Source organism: Phalacrocorax carbo, chromosome 4, assembly GCF_963921805.1.
Source record: "Phalacrocorax carbo chromosome 4, bPhaCar2.1, whole genome shotgun sequence".
In the NCBI taxonomy this organism is placed as follows: domain Eukaryota; kingdom Metazoa; phylum Chordata; class Aves; order Suliformes; family Phalacrocoracidae; genus Phalacrocorax; species Phalacrocorax carbo.
In genome coordinates, this window is record NC_087516.1 from 35,514,899 (window position 1) to 35,532,465 (window position 17,567).

Here is a 17,567-nt window from a genome sequence, read left to right on the forward strand (position 1 = left end):
AAGCCCTTAGGTTCCCAAACTTCTATTTCAGACTGACTGAAAGGCTAATATGCCAATAATTTGTTCACTATTTTCTAGTCTTTCCTGATAGTTTAATAACATTCAATGTCTTTCTCACGATAAATTTTGCCAAGCTTGAAGGCAGAAATATTAACTGCTTCATTAATATTTATGTTCATACAGATCATCTCTCCCAACTAATTCTGATGTTAATTCAGTTTTCCAGGACAACTCCTAGAAATACTACTTCTTCCCAAATTAATCCTTTCCCCTTTCCAGTCCCAGACGATCTGCTTTCATTCCTCAGTTCTGACCATGCTATCAGCTTGGCTGTCCCTATTCCATCTGTCCATACCAGTGAACGTATGCCATCATGTTCCTGACTCTGAAATGTCCCTGTCCTGTTGTGATCTATTATGACCACTTGTGTTTTTTAAGAGTAGTTTGATATCAACTAAAGACCATCTTACAGACAAATTAAATACAATAGTTTCAGTACTAGTCATTCTCAAGAATCTATGATTTAAGACAAGCATAACAATTTATAACATGAATAAAACTCCACAGGGCTCTATTCTTTAAATAAAAACCTTGCTTTATAATCTTCAAAATAATTTTATCAATTCTAAATGCTCATGAATTCCATTATTAACCCATCTTTTTCTCCACGTGTCAAGAACCCAGCTTCTGTACTGAGGGAGGAATTAAATAGTCAGTAGAAGAAGGATTGCACTTGAAGTCTATAAGCTGACAGGAAGGGAGATCAAATTCAGGGCAGGCATCACTAAGTATTGAAACTTTTGACTAAAAATAAGTGTCTGTTACCTAAGATTAAAAAAAAAAAAAAAAGAAAATAAATTAGACCTTGTTTCAGGAAAAGCTCAGCAATAAGGAATAGTTAGATGTTACACCAACCTTGGAATTTGCAACTTATTAGGAAGACGTAATGCCATCCTGCACATCCCCACAGTAAGTTTGTACAATGCCACCTTGTAAGTCTTGGAAAATACAAAATCACATTTGTTAGCAATAGCTGCATACATTGGTTTTATCTTGCAACATCCTTGAGGCCTTCTTGTTCACAGGCAGATTAAGTCCACACAGTCTGAGTCTGGATTGTTCACTACGTGTCCTTTGCTTTCCAGACAACCCACAAGGAAATTCAGAGCAGTGTCTGTAGCCCCATGAAAGCATTCTTACACAGGAGTTCAGTTTCAGCTGCATCAGTTACTTTATTTTTTAGTTTTCTTCTTCAGCATCACAATCTTTGGGCAGAGTTCCATGATACTGAGAACAGCAGTTTAGCATTTGACTGTGAGACTTTCTTGTTTTCAGTTCTTTCTTCTATTTTGGAAGAAGAAAACATTCAGGGAGAACCCTGATAATGCATTCCAAGTATGTTTGGATACAGCTGGGTATATATAATTCTAGGCAGCTATGAAAATTGAGTTTGCATTCAGTAAAAAGTAACAGCCATGGGGAATGACTGTTTGAAAATCATATGTATTACATTTGTTTTGTCAACACCAAACTGAGCTACACTGAACTACTGGGCTTGTATTTCCCCTGTTATCCTATTTTTCATTTCATTTCATTCAATCCTAATGCTTTCTAGCTGGTGGAGAAGTCAACATAAAATTTTGGAATGGACTTCACGTATGCATGTATGTGTGCATGCATGCTCAGTGGAGGTGAGATAGAACAATATCTTATAAACTAAAGCAATAAGGTTATTTGTTGTTACCAATAAGACAAGGATTGCTGCTGCCATATGTAGAAAACCAGAAAAGAATGGGTGCTACCTTGAAAATCACCCTGTAGTAGATCTCCCTTCTCTCTCAGCCTTATTTTCTACATGCTTCTCTCTGCCAGCTTGAGGAGAGGCACAGTGACCACCACTATGGCTACTCTGCAGGCACAGCAGACTTCCCACTCCAGGGTATACCTCCTGATCTGATGTGTTGCAGTGCTGGGCTTGGTGCTAGCAGAAGCACCACGCACACTTAGTGGAAGAGGGAAACAAGTCTGAAATATTTTACTGGTGTTTATGAAGTTCTGGTGGGCATGGACCACACTAAATCCCTAGTAAAAGCCACCCCTGTTTCATTTTACTGTCTATTAGTCCTGACTCCTTCCTTTCCTAGGCAACATGAAGCACAATTGCTAATACCAGGGATCAAGGTATTAATGGATTTCAACTGAGTCGTGACAGCAGATCCTCTGAAGTTTTTTCTTATTTTCATGGCTTGCAGCAACAGAAAGTAAATATAACTGGCAGAATTTCATTAGTTTTCAGATACAGAAATTTAGAATTTTCTATGTTTTGCTGCTTCTAAAAAGCAAGTATTTTAACTCTGGAGATGAGACGAAATAGAATGTGAGTAATTTATACTAAAACACCACCACACCTTTTGCTGAAATGTGCTATCTCACATTTATGTCAGCATATCTTGCAAGTAAAGCAAGTTTGAATTTGTTGGTATTTGAACAGGACATCTGAATGAAAACTTTTTAAGTGATATCAGTGAATTTTATCCAGTCGTGATAGTCAATACTAGTCCAATTTTATTATGGAAGATTGGAGGACATTGTGGTCTCTTTCAGACAAAATGTATCATCATGGCACCACTATTTGTCTTTTTTTAAAGGACACACCATGAAAGAACAGGTAAGTTATGTCCAAATTCAAACCTGAGTTATTAAATTCTTCCTGCCTAAAGGACCCTCCTCTGTTTTAGAGTTAACCTAGTATATTTTTCCTTTCATGCAGTAAAAATTTGTTTAACATTGATACGCATTACTACTCCATTGCAACAGGAATTACACTCCTGGGATGGCTACACTTCACTAATAAATGACAGAGGCAGCACAAATCATTCCTTTAACCAGCCATCAAATACACATGTGCTTTTACTTGCAAATAGTGTAGGATAAATCGTCCCTACACAAAATTACTCCATGAATGGAAAAAAAGGAGCGAGACAATCAGAATTAGAAGGAATAGACTGCAATTGGTCCCCTGGGTCACTCTGGAAGTTTGGATTGCCGGCCCTAATTCTTCACAAACCATGAATCGGGCACACAAAAACCTGAAAATGGCATTAAACAAAAATGTGATTTCAAATAATAATACAAATAGACTACTTTAATTTGCCTTCCATTTTCAGGTCTTTAAGATGCAATCATATTTGTATTTTCAATCCTTCCTGAAAACTTGGAGGACTAGACATTTACTTTTTCTTTTCCAGTGAAGAGTGACGCTCTCCTGTAACTGTTGGTGAAAACCAACAAATATAATCATGCTGAAATTAGATCTATACTAAGATACATATTTGAAAACCAGGAAACCACTCTCCATGTACTTCTCTCATGTTCAACAGCACAACAAGAAGCTCCCATAAACTTCACTGTTCCTTTATCACTTGGATGTAAAATACATTGTAAATAGTTGAGTGGATACACCACCCAACTATCTTTTAACACCTCCACTCTGTCATTCTTTTCATCTACTATTTGCAAAGAATCCTATGGAGGATGAGGCAGTGTGAGGAAAGCACAGTGGAGGAACTGCATGTAAATTGTCCTTACTGATAATTTTATTGCTATTCCGTACTAATGAAATTTTTTTAATTAAAATACAAAACAAATAAAATAATACAATAAATTTAATAACATTACTGAATCGCCAAATAATTAGATATATTACATATATTAAAAAATAGTTTCACCTAAGAAATAAACGCAGATGTTTTCCTTCCAACTATTTAGGGCTTTTTTTCCCTTAGATAATTTCTAGTCCTGTTTTTTTCCATCCTGAATATTTATAATATTAAAATAAAGATGATTGTACAACAAACATCACTCATTTTGACTATGGATCCTATAGATCCTGGAAGGCCTGCAGGGCATCATGAGTGCATCACTTCCAGCACACGTGCACATCTGAATGAGCAAAATACTAAAGAAACTCTCCTTTGTACAGGTCTGTACAACCTTTTGTACAAATTAAGAGCAGCAGCTACACTACAGGTGGTGAAATGCCCTTTCAGGAAGTATTTATTGCAAGTCAGACCCAGAGGTCTGACTGTGGAAGCATGAGGATACTTCAAGATGTCACGTGGGGACAGCCATTAGTAGCAACCTGAAGAGAAGACGTATGTGCCAGTATAATAAGAGAATTTGATGTATTTGATTTAATAAGATCATTCAAGATTTTACAGCAGCATACAACTCTCAACAAATTTTATCTGTACTCTCCTTACGTAACAGTCCCAGGATTATGAATTATTTCTGAAAGTTTCAGTGTTTTAGAGCTATCAATTTTGATTTGGATCAACTTGTCACTGCCTTTACATTGTCTCCAAATCAGTGTTTTGAAAATTAAAACCAAACCAAACCAATAATATGCAGTAACTTCAAATATGCATAACAATTGTCAGCTAAACTTTTGCAATCCTAAAAAGTACACATTTTCATACACATATAGAAGAAACAGGGCTTTTAAAATATAGGAGCATATTAGAACTGAACCAAGAATTCAAAACAAAATAAAACAAAACCAAACTCAAGATGCCTTCTTGAATAAAAGATATAATTTCGCTCAGTATGTTTTTGACAAAGCTTAATTCTGCTATGGGGGCAGTCTAACATGCTTAAGATGTGCAATTTTGGGGTGATTCTTGGGTACTAAGATGCAACTACCTGTATTCATGAAGGCAGTATGATTTTTCCTAGCCTTCAGCAAATTCTCAGATAATTTCCGTAGCCTTGTTTTCCTTTATGAGAAGCACTAGCAACTATTTTTATCCACTCAAATTCCCATGGATAACTGCATCCTGTGCATACTGTAGATAAGAAGCCTCCAAGCTCTTTCGTAGGACCTTTCCAGAAATAGCAAGGGAGTGAGCCATGTGCTAAGTAAATTGTTCTGGCATGCAGCCCATAACTGCAGCCTCTTCAGTATGGAACTGCACATGAAGTTCTTACATGACTCATGTGCAGTCATTCTTTCACCTGGTAAAAGCAAATCTACTCACACTATGCAGTAAGCGTTGAACTCAGTAGGATTTTTGCACTGTAAATGAACTTCATCAAGGCTGGAGACATCCAAGGCATAGGAGTGGAATAATTAATCTGCTGCTTATTTGGAAGTTCAAACTCTTCTAAACTAACCCAATAACTAGAAGTGGTTCTTAGACCTATTGGTATTAAAGACCCTTTATTCTTTTGTTTTCTGTTTTTGCATTCCCCAGCATGCTTAAACCAAGGTGCTTGCACATCATTCTCTTACTCTTTTTTACTAAAACATCACTCAAAAAATATGCATTTAAATGTAACCATTCACAAGATGTTAACATATAAGCTATCCAATATTAACTCAAAACTTTACAAAATCACTGAAAATTTAACACTTCCTTTTTATTAAGCTAATATTATACTTGTTGCAATCTTACTTTTTCCTTACACATTACTAACAATCTTTCTTCATGTCACACTGTAATAGCTCATAAAATCAGTTACGACTTTTTTTTTTTTATTTTCTGAACTCTTAGGAAACTTCAATAACATGCAGGAGTCTAAGCTGATTTGTGTGAAAACTGAGCATGGGTTTGTCAAGTGTCTGTGTTTGAGGAGTGTTACTGCAAACTTTTGGCTTAGTGAAACATCACTGTGGTTATATGAAAGCACATGAATTTTTAAAATCTTTCTGGAATTTATAGAGCCTGCATAAGTTGAATATTCCTAATGTAGAAAAGGGTGGAGACATCTCCGTGAGTGAAATTTTACCTACTGGAGCTGAGAAGGTTTTTGTAAATGTACATTTGAGACTCAATTCCAATAAAATTATTGTTTAATTTGGTTTCTATTGCCTGTTTTAATTCAAGTGATTTTTTTTAAATTTCAATGTGTTTGGCCAGTGTGCAATTATAAAATTTCTAACCCATATTTCCATCACAGTATGACGTACAGACTAGAGTGCAGAGGACAATAAAATACATATGCAATTTGGATTGGGATTTAATTATATTTTTTAATGTAACAAAAGATATGCTGTCATTTAAGATTATTTAAATTATAGTAAAGGCTTTGTGACAAATTACTTGTTTAATTTAAAGTACAAGGTTAAAAATTTGCTGGCTTAGAGTACCTAAGAAAACTAGATAAATTTAAATAGTGAACATATGAATTACTTTTTTTTGAAGATTCATTGAACAAAAAATAAAATTTTCAAAAATTGTTAAGAGTTCCATTTTCATTTCCTACAAATGCATAGGTACCATAAAAATGAAAAGAGCTACTTGGAATTAGTAAAACAACTCTCTTTCAGTCCAGGGATGAGTTATTTTGATCCCAGAATGCACTTTTATCTAATGGATAGTAATTATATTGTGTATTATTTTTTAATTACAGCCAGCAAATTTTAAAAGAACACTGGAAAAATCCCAGCCATCTAAATTGTTAAAGAGCTCTTTTCAGAGGCCACAGAAAATGTTGCCGTTGTCAGTCTGCCTGTAACTGTGTACATTTGCTTCAGGATCTGAGATATGCCCTACAACAGTAAAGTTTGATGAGCTTGCCCTTCTGAAGGAAACCAGACTCTGATAAGATCTCATGGAAATGTATTTATTGTTGTACTTTCTGTCATAAGGTGAAGCACATGAGCAAACCTCAGGAAGTGCCATAATAAAACACATTAGGAAGGAATAGTCTGCAAATGTCCTATATAGAACCATCCTGTTTTTACATCAAAACAACACTGAGGCAGCAGAATGATGAATCAGACCCAAGAACCAAATTCACTCACTGTGCAGGTGATAACAGCTCTTTCTACCCCACCAGAGAATCTTGGCCTTTAACTAAGCTTTCCCACTGCTGGCTGAGGCTCTCTTCTCTTTCGCAGTGAACTACAAGATAAATACGATTACATACACCACTATATATGCATCCTGCCAATATAGGTACATATACCACTGCAACTGCACAGCATGTGAGTCGACAAGCGTGTTTAGGATTTTAAAGGCTGGGCTGGAGCTTCTGTGAACCTCCAGAGGGTGACTGGCCCTGGGGCATGTTAGTTCTGTGTGCCCCAAGCAAGCACACAGGGTGCAGACCTCCATGCCTGGAAGTCTGTCACCACCTCTCCTGACGGCAGTTGGTGCCTTACCTATGGGGCTCAAACTCCTACCACAACCTGAGCCAAAATCACACAGTAAGCACTAGGCCTGTGAACAGCTTCAAGCTCTCAGACAGCAGCAGGCAGATGTGAGCAGGCACATATAGCCTTGCCCAGGTATAGGCCCACAAACACCTCAGACTACCAATGAATAATTGCCTTCCTGCACTCAGCTCTGCTTCTACTCTCTCAGATTAGCTGGGGAGTGCCTCAAAGCTTGAGGGTATTCAGGAGCAACAGATCACCTGAGCTGGATGTAATGCTCACCCTGCACTGCCATGTCAGGCCTCCTGCTGCCAGGAGCCCCTGTTGCTATGGCAACCAGGGGCCCAGCAAAATGGCTGTCCTCAGGGAGCCTGGGCCCAGGACTGCCTTGACAGCCATCTGCCCCGTAGCTTTAGCTGCAATTGACCGCCCCTTGTCCAGATGCCTTTTTCCCCTATCCACCCAAACACTTGGGCTTCAGCTAGCAATGCCGTGATCCTTCACCAGGTCTTTGCATTTTACCTTGACCAAGATGGCTGCGTAATATTGCTGCGCAGTGCCGGGTACGCTGTTTGCATGAAGCAGAATGTCAGGATGTTAAAAGTGAAGACCAAGTTCTGAGTTCTGAGTTCTGAGCAGGTGCATACTACCCAAAAGCTGAAGTATGGTGTGCATCCATGAGCATTTGCTGAAGAGAAGCAGTAAGTAAGGAGCGTGGCCCATGGAGAAGTGGGTTTCTACTTGGTCAAGCCAAAGGCCAGGCAATGGCTTATTTGTAGCAATTTCCTGTGGGGTTTGGGGTGTGTGGGTGTGCTTGACAAGAATGTGGATCACAGAAAAGTGGGTAAGGTCAGTCTGTCACAGGAAGACAAACAAGAAGGCAATTTTCAGTTGCAGTCCAGCATATTCTTTCAGGCAAAACATGGTAGGCCAGGTAGATCACCTGCGCCTGCTGCAGCCCAGAGGGATTCTGATGAGCCAGTTGTGACTGACATCACCTTGGTTAAAGCAGGAGCTGAGGCTAAATTAGAAACAGAAATGTCACCACTGGGAACGCAGCAGAGATCTCTCAGCACTGGTGAGTGATACCGCAGATGGCCCTCGTGTCCCCAGTGTACATCTGCTAACATCAGCACCAAGGTGAGGGGGGCAGTGTTTTGTGTGGTTAGGAGAGCTTCCCTGCCAGATCAGAAGCTCTGCTTCCAGACTACCAGGAGAAATTTAGCCGGAGACTGATGACATGCGAAATGTGGCTGGGCACAGACTAGAGAGATGTATTGGCAGTGCACTTGACCTGCATGAGACAGTTCAGAGGGCAAGGGACCTTTAGGCCTTTAAATTTATTTGTTCACCTCAGTATAGCCATTAACTTACTGTGAGGGGAAAATGGGTGAGTTGGTAGGAACTGCAGCGTGGCATACAGTTACTCAAACATGAAGCAGATGGTTAATCGGGATTATCTCTGCAGAAAAACATGCAGTCAGAAGTCTTATATTATTAGTCTTATGCCAACACTTAGAAATTGGGTAAAAAAATTTTGAGGAAAACAAACCCCAGATTTATAAACAGATTACTTATATTTAAATATAACTTTTAAACTAGGAAGAGAGATTGAGACGTTATGCAACACCTAGCAGAGCTTAACATGCCACAGAATTTGCACAGGTGCCTTGCAGTGGGAACGGCTCTGGGAGAAAATCCTTAGTTGCTCCCAAAAATCCTTGCTTCATTGTGTGTGTCATCACAGTTACTATTTGCATAAAGCTGTCATTGTATATTTTGCAACCTTGGAACTTTCATTATAATAAAATGCACCATCTATAGAAATCACATAAAGATGTGTCTCTGCATTTAAGATAATGCCTAGGAGGTTCATGTTCACAGGCATTTGAGAAAATTCATGCATTCTCTTTTCCTTTTAAAAAAAGTAATTCCCATTATATCAGGGAAGACTATTGCTATCCAAAATGTATAGCTGTGCATTACTGTAACAAGTTTATTTATAACATGCAGTGTAATGCAATATAGCTGGGGGACAAATCATTTAAAAAATATCAAAATTAATTCAAAGTGAACAGGCTTATTCTACAACAGGTACCTCCAGATTTGGGGCTGCATGCCAACAAAAATGTATTTTTAGATTTCTTAGTTTTTCTATCTGGCATACTTATGAAGGGGACATCTGGAAATAAGTGTCACAGTTCAATTACTGATATACTAATCTAAAAAAATTCTTTTTGGAGGCCCTAGAGCCCCTTACTGCATTTATATAATTACATAGTCATGCATTCTGATTTTGAATGAGTTGAATGTGAAGATGGCTTCAATGCGTCGCAGATATGTCTGTAATTTCTGTAACACTTTCCATATCATGTTGTTCTTGATATGTATTTTATCTGAATTTCTGAAACAGTATGAGGAATATTAAAATGAAGTGACAGCTACATTTAATTGTAGCATGGCTGATGTATCTGTAAAGCATCTTGACAGAGAATTTCATTTTTCTTTTAGATCACTTGCAGAGACAACATGATTTCCTCTAGCTTTTTTGTTTAACATTCTTCTACTGATTTTTCTACTGCTTAAGGAAACATAGTATTGCACCTCAAATCAAAGAGTTAAAATATCAAGTGCTACCAAATAGTTGCTTCTGATTGACACATAAAATTGATCTGATTAGTCACATCTTAGTGTTGCTGGTCCTGGATTGTGAATGCAGGCAATTCTAACAAAAGTATTCCCTGTTACATTAAAAAAATGTTATTTGCAGGAGCTCCAGCCATGCATTTTTCATATGAGCTTCTTGTAAACATTCCCACTAATAGAGACTGGTCAGAGGGTACTTGAAGAAAACAAACAGAAATAGAACATGGCCACAGCTGAGCAGAATTCACTTAAATATTCTGGAAACTATTAATAGAAAGTGCTGGTAAAATCTGTCCAGCTCTAACATCTGGATGACTAGAGTAAAAAAAAATAATTAAATCCTACTTTGAAATAAAATTTATTAAAGTTACCACAGTGTTCTGGGACCTCGTGTCAGTTATTCCAGAAATCCAATTTATTGCAGATATATTGGAGGTTCACAGAAGAGGTAAACAGTTGCTGTGGTGAAAAATGCTATGGGGGTAACCAGGTAGAGGATAGAAAAGTTATTTGTTCATATTATTTGCTTTAGGATATTAATTTCATGCCCAAATTAAAATCAAGCAATGGTATTTGCATTAGCTGTGCTATAGTGCAAAAACAAATTACTTTGTTATTATGAGTTAGCAGTTTTTCTTCTTAGAGGAAATAATGAAAAGCCCTATTTCTTGGACATATAAGCAGATGAGCCATCACCATAGCAACCGAAGGACGTATCCATTGCGTCATTCTGTCAAATGGCCCCTGCATGTGACTCCAAGCTCACATTCCTTACTTAAATCTGAAAGTAGGTTTTAGTCCTGCCATCCAATAAAATCAATACTCAGTAGGATGTTTTCTGCCTGCCATAGTTTAGAAATAGGAAGCTACTTAAAGTAGCTTTTTTTGTCTTAAAGGAACAACACACGTTGTTTATCTATCAATATACTGAAAGTTAATGAAAAAAACCAAAATTAATAGAAAACAGACCATTTGTTTCCAGGAATGCTAAGGTTCCTCTTGCCCGTTACTCTGTTTATGGGTTCAATCATGTCTTTGTTACAGAGCGTTATCACAGGTTCTTTGGACAGCTTCCAGCAGTGAGTCTGACTTATTCAAACACCGTGTTTCTCTCCTAAAATTATGAAAGAGGCTTTGATTTCTCCACCAAAAGGAGAAGAATCACACTGAAAACATGTTTTATGAATCAGACAGCAGGAGCCAAATACAAATTGCGTAGTGTTAAATGATCGACCGTTTCCCTTGAAAACTCTTAAGCAGGATTCTTTTTTCCTGTTCTCCCCCTCTTCAAGAGTGTTACAAGTACAACTTCCTTCTCAATATCTAAAAGGTGATTTTCACCTTGCCTCTCCTTTCCTTTTCATCACCCTCAGATTCTAACCTTCTCATACCTGCCCTATAATAAGAACCAAGGCATTTGGCCTCTACTTTCCTGGCCTAATTCCCAAAACAACCAGACTGAGCTTTCCTAAATATTACAGAAAAAATGGCCACTGATGCTTTTGTGGGTTCTGCATTTTACCTCAACAAAATCAGCCAGGTTCAGTTTCTGTAAGTCAAATGGCTGCTGCAACACTCTCTGGGAGAAAGAAACAAACTGTTGTCTCATTAGGTAGATCTGGTGGTAACCTGATTACTTATGTTTTGAGGAAATGTTCTTTTTTGAGTGGTTTGTGATGAGTACCAGTGGTGCCTAAGAATAACACATAAATCTGCACTGAAATTCAGAGTCTGAGTTTAACTACAGAGTGATCAGACTCTGGGCTCACTTGTGTACTTGCACAGTATGGCAATTATCAAAGATATTGAGCATAAGAGATGGAAAAAATTATGACAGAGAGAAGGCACCATCTCTATGAACCACTACATTAAATTCATGGAATGGTATACCCTCCGCTAGGATGTGTGGCTCCGCAATCTTAACTTTTTTTTCCCAATTATGCTTTCTTCAGTCTTTCCTGAGTAAGACTGAAGAAGGTATACAAAAACTGTGCTCTGTCTTTCTCAATCTCTCTCTGAAATAAATAGTACATTTTAGGTTTATAAAAATATAAGATGTATTAAAATGTACATAAAACAGAGCAATATTCTATACTCAAGTGAATTAACAGCTATATGCAAAAGTGATTTGCAAAGTGTCAATTTGCCATATCAGAATAATGTTCTTGAAACCCTATCTAAACAACTTCTGACTGTCAGTTTCAGTTAAGCTAGATGGTCTGGTAGTTTTCCAAAGCTGGTTATGCAGAATCACACCAGTAAAACTGTCTCCTATAAACACAGCAAGTGAGTTTGGCAACCTCCTGTAAAAAGAAAACAGGCAAACCATGGTGTATACCCTTTCTTTGTTAAGTGTCATTAACAGAAACAAGAATCAATTCAAGTACAATGTCTAGCAGTACTTTTTTTCAAATAAAACGAAATATTTGGGTTTTAATCCTCAGCCAGAAACTTTCAGGTATTAGGAACTTCAACAAAGAACAACTGTTTTCTTCTCACTTTCAATCTACTTAGTGGTTCCTGGGAAGATGAACACCTCACTGAGGAGTGAGAGTTAAATAACTCTTCTCACAAAAAGAAATCAGCAATGTTAAAAAAAATGAATGACAGCCTGCACAGTTTGTACTGGCTCGGTTACTTCACAGTAGTGTTCAAACATAGTGTTCACCCACACGGGACTCCCTTATGAATTTAGTTAGGTTGCTTCTACCACCAGATCTGATTCTCCTTAGCTGCTGTCAGGCCAGGTCTGTCTAGCTCAAGGTTTGTGCCGACAGATATGCCGTATTTATTCCCAGTCTTGAAAAGACTCGATCCCCTCAGTTTTGTTTTTGCCTAATTGTCACCTGACACTAAGGGGACACTAGTCCTTTCGTCAGAGACACCAGCCTTATCAGTTGTCCCATTTTACAAACACTGCCATTATGTTCTGACTTAATGAAGTTTGTTCCAACTGACTTCTCTGCCGGTAAGTCTGGTTCAGCAGAGCCATCTTGCCTCATTTTGAGTTCCTCAGGTTTACTCTATTTTAATCAAGTTAAGTCTCTCAAAGTCCATATGAAAGTGGAAGCCTGGGCTGTCACTAGATCTCAAATGAGCCTTTCTCATTCTGAATTCATGCACATGAACAAGTGTACCAGTTTTCTAACATTCCTATTAATCACCTTATATTTCAAAACATTTATCTTGATTAAACTAGAAAGAAAATTATTTATAAACACCATCCCTTGAAGAAAGGACTGCCAAGTCTTCTTTTGAATCCAAACCCTTTGTGTTTAGGGGAAAAAAAAAAGATCAGTGGAAAAAATTATTATCTTTTTGAAGGCCGCATGGTATTTTTCTGAAATGTTTTCCTTAAGATGTGTTCAATATGGAGAGGATCAAATATTAACTTTAAATGCAAGTGTCATGTCTTTAGTTGATGTAGTACTAAGAAAATATATCTGTGGCTGTGCTCAGAAAAATCAATATTGTAATTTGATTCAGATATGCTGTTGCTTCCCTTCTTTTAATAGATCTGTGGACATTAAATCATGTCAGTTTCCATTTATGAGAAAATTGCAGATGTGTACACCCAGATTTAGTCTGCAATTTATCATTGTTTTATATTTAAAATTTGGTAGCTACAAGTCCCCCTCTTCAAAGCTGTGGCTTTGCAGTAGCAAGTACAAAATCTCAAAAGATAAATGTTGCCAGTGATTCCCAAAGGGTGTGCTTTAGTATATAGTGTACCATAAGAATAGTAGAAATATGGCAATGCCCTGTGTGCTCTGCCATTTGCTTTTAGCATTTAATCTTAGGAGCCTGATAGAAGTGAGCAGTGGTAGGGATGCCATGTGAGTAGCCCATGCTGGCCAGGCTTGGGGCTGTTTAGGAAGATCTCCTTTGTACTGCCAATTTTAATCCAAATTAGAGTGCACTCCAAGTATCAAAAAACTTGGGATATAACACCATGTGCCAATGAATCTGCATAGGGCTGACAATCTTTCTGTTCTCAGAGACAGGTTAATTCTTATAGAAATATTTCACTGCTCTGACATTTTCAGGCAGCAAACAATGAATTTCTAGCCACCCAGCAGCCCAGGTAACAAGAGATTTGGAAACTCTTATGTATGCCTTATGTACTTATCAACATAAACAGCTTGTACATAAAAACTGGGCTCTACCCAGGATGCTGATGTTGGTGGATCTGCTAACTAAAGATACAGTATATGTGTGTAAACAGTTCCTGGTTTGATTGTCCCTACGGTTTTTTTTTGTTTTGTATGCTGAAAACATTAAACAGGAATAACATTTAAAATGTTATGTGAATTAGCTAGTTCAGTAGAAACCATATTAAGTAACAATGCTCAGTCCATTAAGCCATCACTGTTTTTTCAGACAAATGATTTTCTAAGAAGAAGAATGATTAAAAAAATAAAAAAATCCCAACTCCTATGACTGCATCTTTTAAGGCTAGAAAATTGTGCATATATATTTAAACTACAATTAAATAAAACCAGGAATTATTGCTCTATAAGGTGATTTATGTTCAGAATTTGCCTGCTGGTATTTTCTTGAAATGCCTAGCATAGTTTCCGGGCATTATCACTGTAACAAGTGTTTTTCCTTAGGACTTGTTTACTAGATTTTCTTTTGAGAGTTAACACCTTTCATTTTAGGCTCTGTTTTCAAGGGTGTGTAAAGTTGGCCATTAATTTTTATTTATTTATATCAGTGCATTGAGAATGAAAACGTCTTCCTCAGACTTGCCTGTCTGTTTTTGAGATGGAGACTAAGCTGGAATGCTGAAGATGGGCTTGCATAGGACTTCCACAACTGGAGTGTCTTAGATGTGTTTAAGTATTTGAGTGTAAAAAGTAGTTGATAGTGTAAAGCTCATGCATATCAGTGGTATATACCATGACATTTTTTAAAAGAAAAAACAGCATTTTCTACTTTCAGAGAGTTTAAGTTTATATTTAACACTTCTTTTATTGTTGGCCATTGTGAAGAAATCAAAAGGCCCCTGGGGTAGTAATTCATACCTTATAGGTTTCTCCTGTAACGCAGGAATGAAGCAGCAAGCAGATTGTCTGAGTTAAGACTTTCATCCATCATGGGCATTTCAAAAGCTTATCTTTGAGGCTGAGGATCTCAGAGCTTTTGATATGGTTCCCTGGCTCTATAAACTTTGGCTCTGCTGATGCTGACAGTGAGACTGAGCGGGTGTATTCTACTTCTGATGGAAAATTACCAAGTACATTGGCTGTGTGACTTAAATAAGTTGCATGTACATCAAAGATAGTATAAGATATTCTGAAACTTTACAGAAGATGTGTTGGAATCATGATACTTAAAATGACTTACTGCCATCCAGCATCTCTTCACTTCATCTTCCTAACACTCAGTCCCAGCCCTAAGATCCCAGCTTCCTCCAGTCCCATTAAGAGCTGCAGTCTGCAAACTCTCATGATTTAATTGTATTTGTCAATATTCATCTTTGCCCATCATTATTCATACTGGGAGATGGAAATCCCTGCAATGTAGTGCAGATGAAAACCACTTAAGTGCAGTAAATAAACCCTACAGTAATAGTTTGTATTGATGCCATCTTTTCTCTTTTGCTTTAAAAATGTAAAAAGCAGCTTAAATGAACAAGCACTGCTTAATCATGCTGCCAGTTTTTAGCAAGCCAGTAGTCCCCAAAGCTGCCACCAATAGCAAAAAATTACATAGCCTACCTATTACAAAAAATGTCATCAAGGACATTTCAGCATAACAAATATTCAGATGCATAACTAGACTTGAAACATAGGTAAACTAATTCTTCACATTCAATTCCTCCAACTAAATAACTCTTCCTAAATACTGTTCATCCAGAAATTTAAAGGAAGAGGAAAATTACACATCTGCATAGGAAATGAGAAAAAACAAGCAGATGTGGAACATTTAGCATTAAATCTCTAATCACAATCAAATAGTATTTTTTCAGCATTTGAAAAAAAAAGACTTAAACACAAGAACTAAAGAACAAAAATTATTCATATAGCTAATACTGGATAAAGAGCATCTGGTCTCATTAAGATGGTAATTTTTTTTCTTCACAATATATCACTGTATTGGATCCGGCAGGGAAATAGCAACAAAAATAAGCAACTAGAATGACAGTCTGAACTCTGTGGAAGCATCAGCACTTATTCGTCATCATCTTCACTGCTATAAGATGTCACCTAGAGAATTTCTTCTGAGATTTTTCTTTTTCTAACAAGGATTTAGCTTAATTTATATTTCCTACATGTAAAATGCAGCTTTATTGGTTTAAATTACATGTTGTGTGTACCTCTTTGCTTAAAAGCTCTTAAGAGAAACAAAGTATTTCCTTGCCTTGATCACGTGTCTTTGGCCTAAAAGAAAAAAAATATTTTTTCCTAGTTTCTCCAACTTGTCCCACATGTCAGACAATAATAGCATTGTTAGTGTTTTTCTCTCCTTCCCATGGGTTCCTGTAGTTGTCTCTCTCTCTATGCAAGAACTTCAATATTTCTTTTAAGCAGATTTAACTTTAAATCCTCTACAAACCCACAGAGAACGTTTGCATTGCCAGTGCCTTTATGTTATATATTTCATGTAATTTTCACCTAATTTTAAGCTTTGTTTTTTATCTGATCTGATAACTTTTTCTCAGGTTATTATACAGTTTGTGTAATATAAGAAATCATTGCCTAATAATAGCAGACCATACACTGGTGATAGTGCCCAGAGGACAAGGGTGGCTCAAAGACTGCCAGCTAGAATACACAGGATTTTAGGAGATTTGGCAATGACTACTAAAGATAAATTGTTGTTTTACTGGATCATAAAGAAGCAAAGATTTGCTGTGGTCTAAGGACAGTTATACAATTACCTTTTTTTTATAATTAATCATAGCACAATATGAATGAAGAACAAAATGTGCAGTCCTTGTGCATAAACAGGGCCAAACAGGGCACTGGTCATCCTTCTACTTTATCCCTTACCTATAAGATCATAGGTTGTGAAGTGCTGTTAATTGCACTATAGGCAGACTCAAAAACCAGTGATAAATATTCTAAGTTGGCATAGTGAATAGAAATGTCTTGAAAATAAGTCACCTACTTTGAACTGTGTATGTGTAGTCTATAAAGTGCTAAATGTTATATATTCATGCACCTAAAAATTTACCTGAAATGAGGATATTGTAAATAGTTTTAGAAAAGCTTGTCATCTCCATACAGCTATATGCCATGTTGTGTGTTATCCTCTTGGGCTTCTACAGCTATAAGCAGGTACCAGTAAAAGGATCTTAGCAACAATGTGTGGGATACAAGTTATATATGCTCATTAGAAGTGTGGTATATTGGGTGGTCATGGACAAGAAACTGAACAATTTATTTTTATTTCACGACTGTAAGTAGAATTGGGAGTACAATTTTCTTTTTAATCAAGTTTCTATCTTTCTTGCATTTAAATGTATTGTGTGATTAGTTGAAAGAAATGGGCATTTTAGTAAACAGGGAACTCAATTGCATTTCAGGTTAAATTGCTTTCTCTGTGGACTCCAAAAATCTTGGTACTCTCAGTTCTCCCTAGTCTGATATTCCACTGCCTGCCCCTGCCCTCTTCCCTGCCCCCAGTCAAATTGCATCACATGGACTTTAGGAACGTACAATATATTGTAACAAAAACAGGCATACAGAAACATACTGGAAGAGGGAATAGTGCCAATTAAAGTATATACTGTGGAAATAAACCTCTTTAAAAT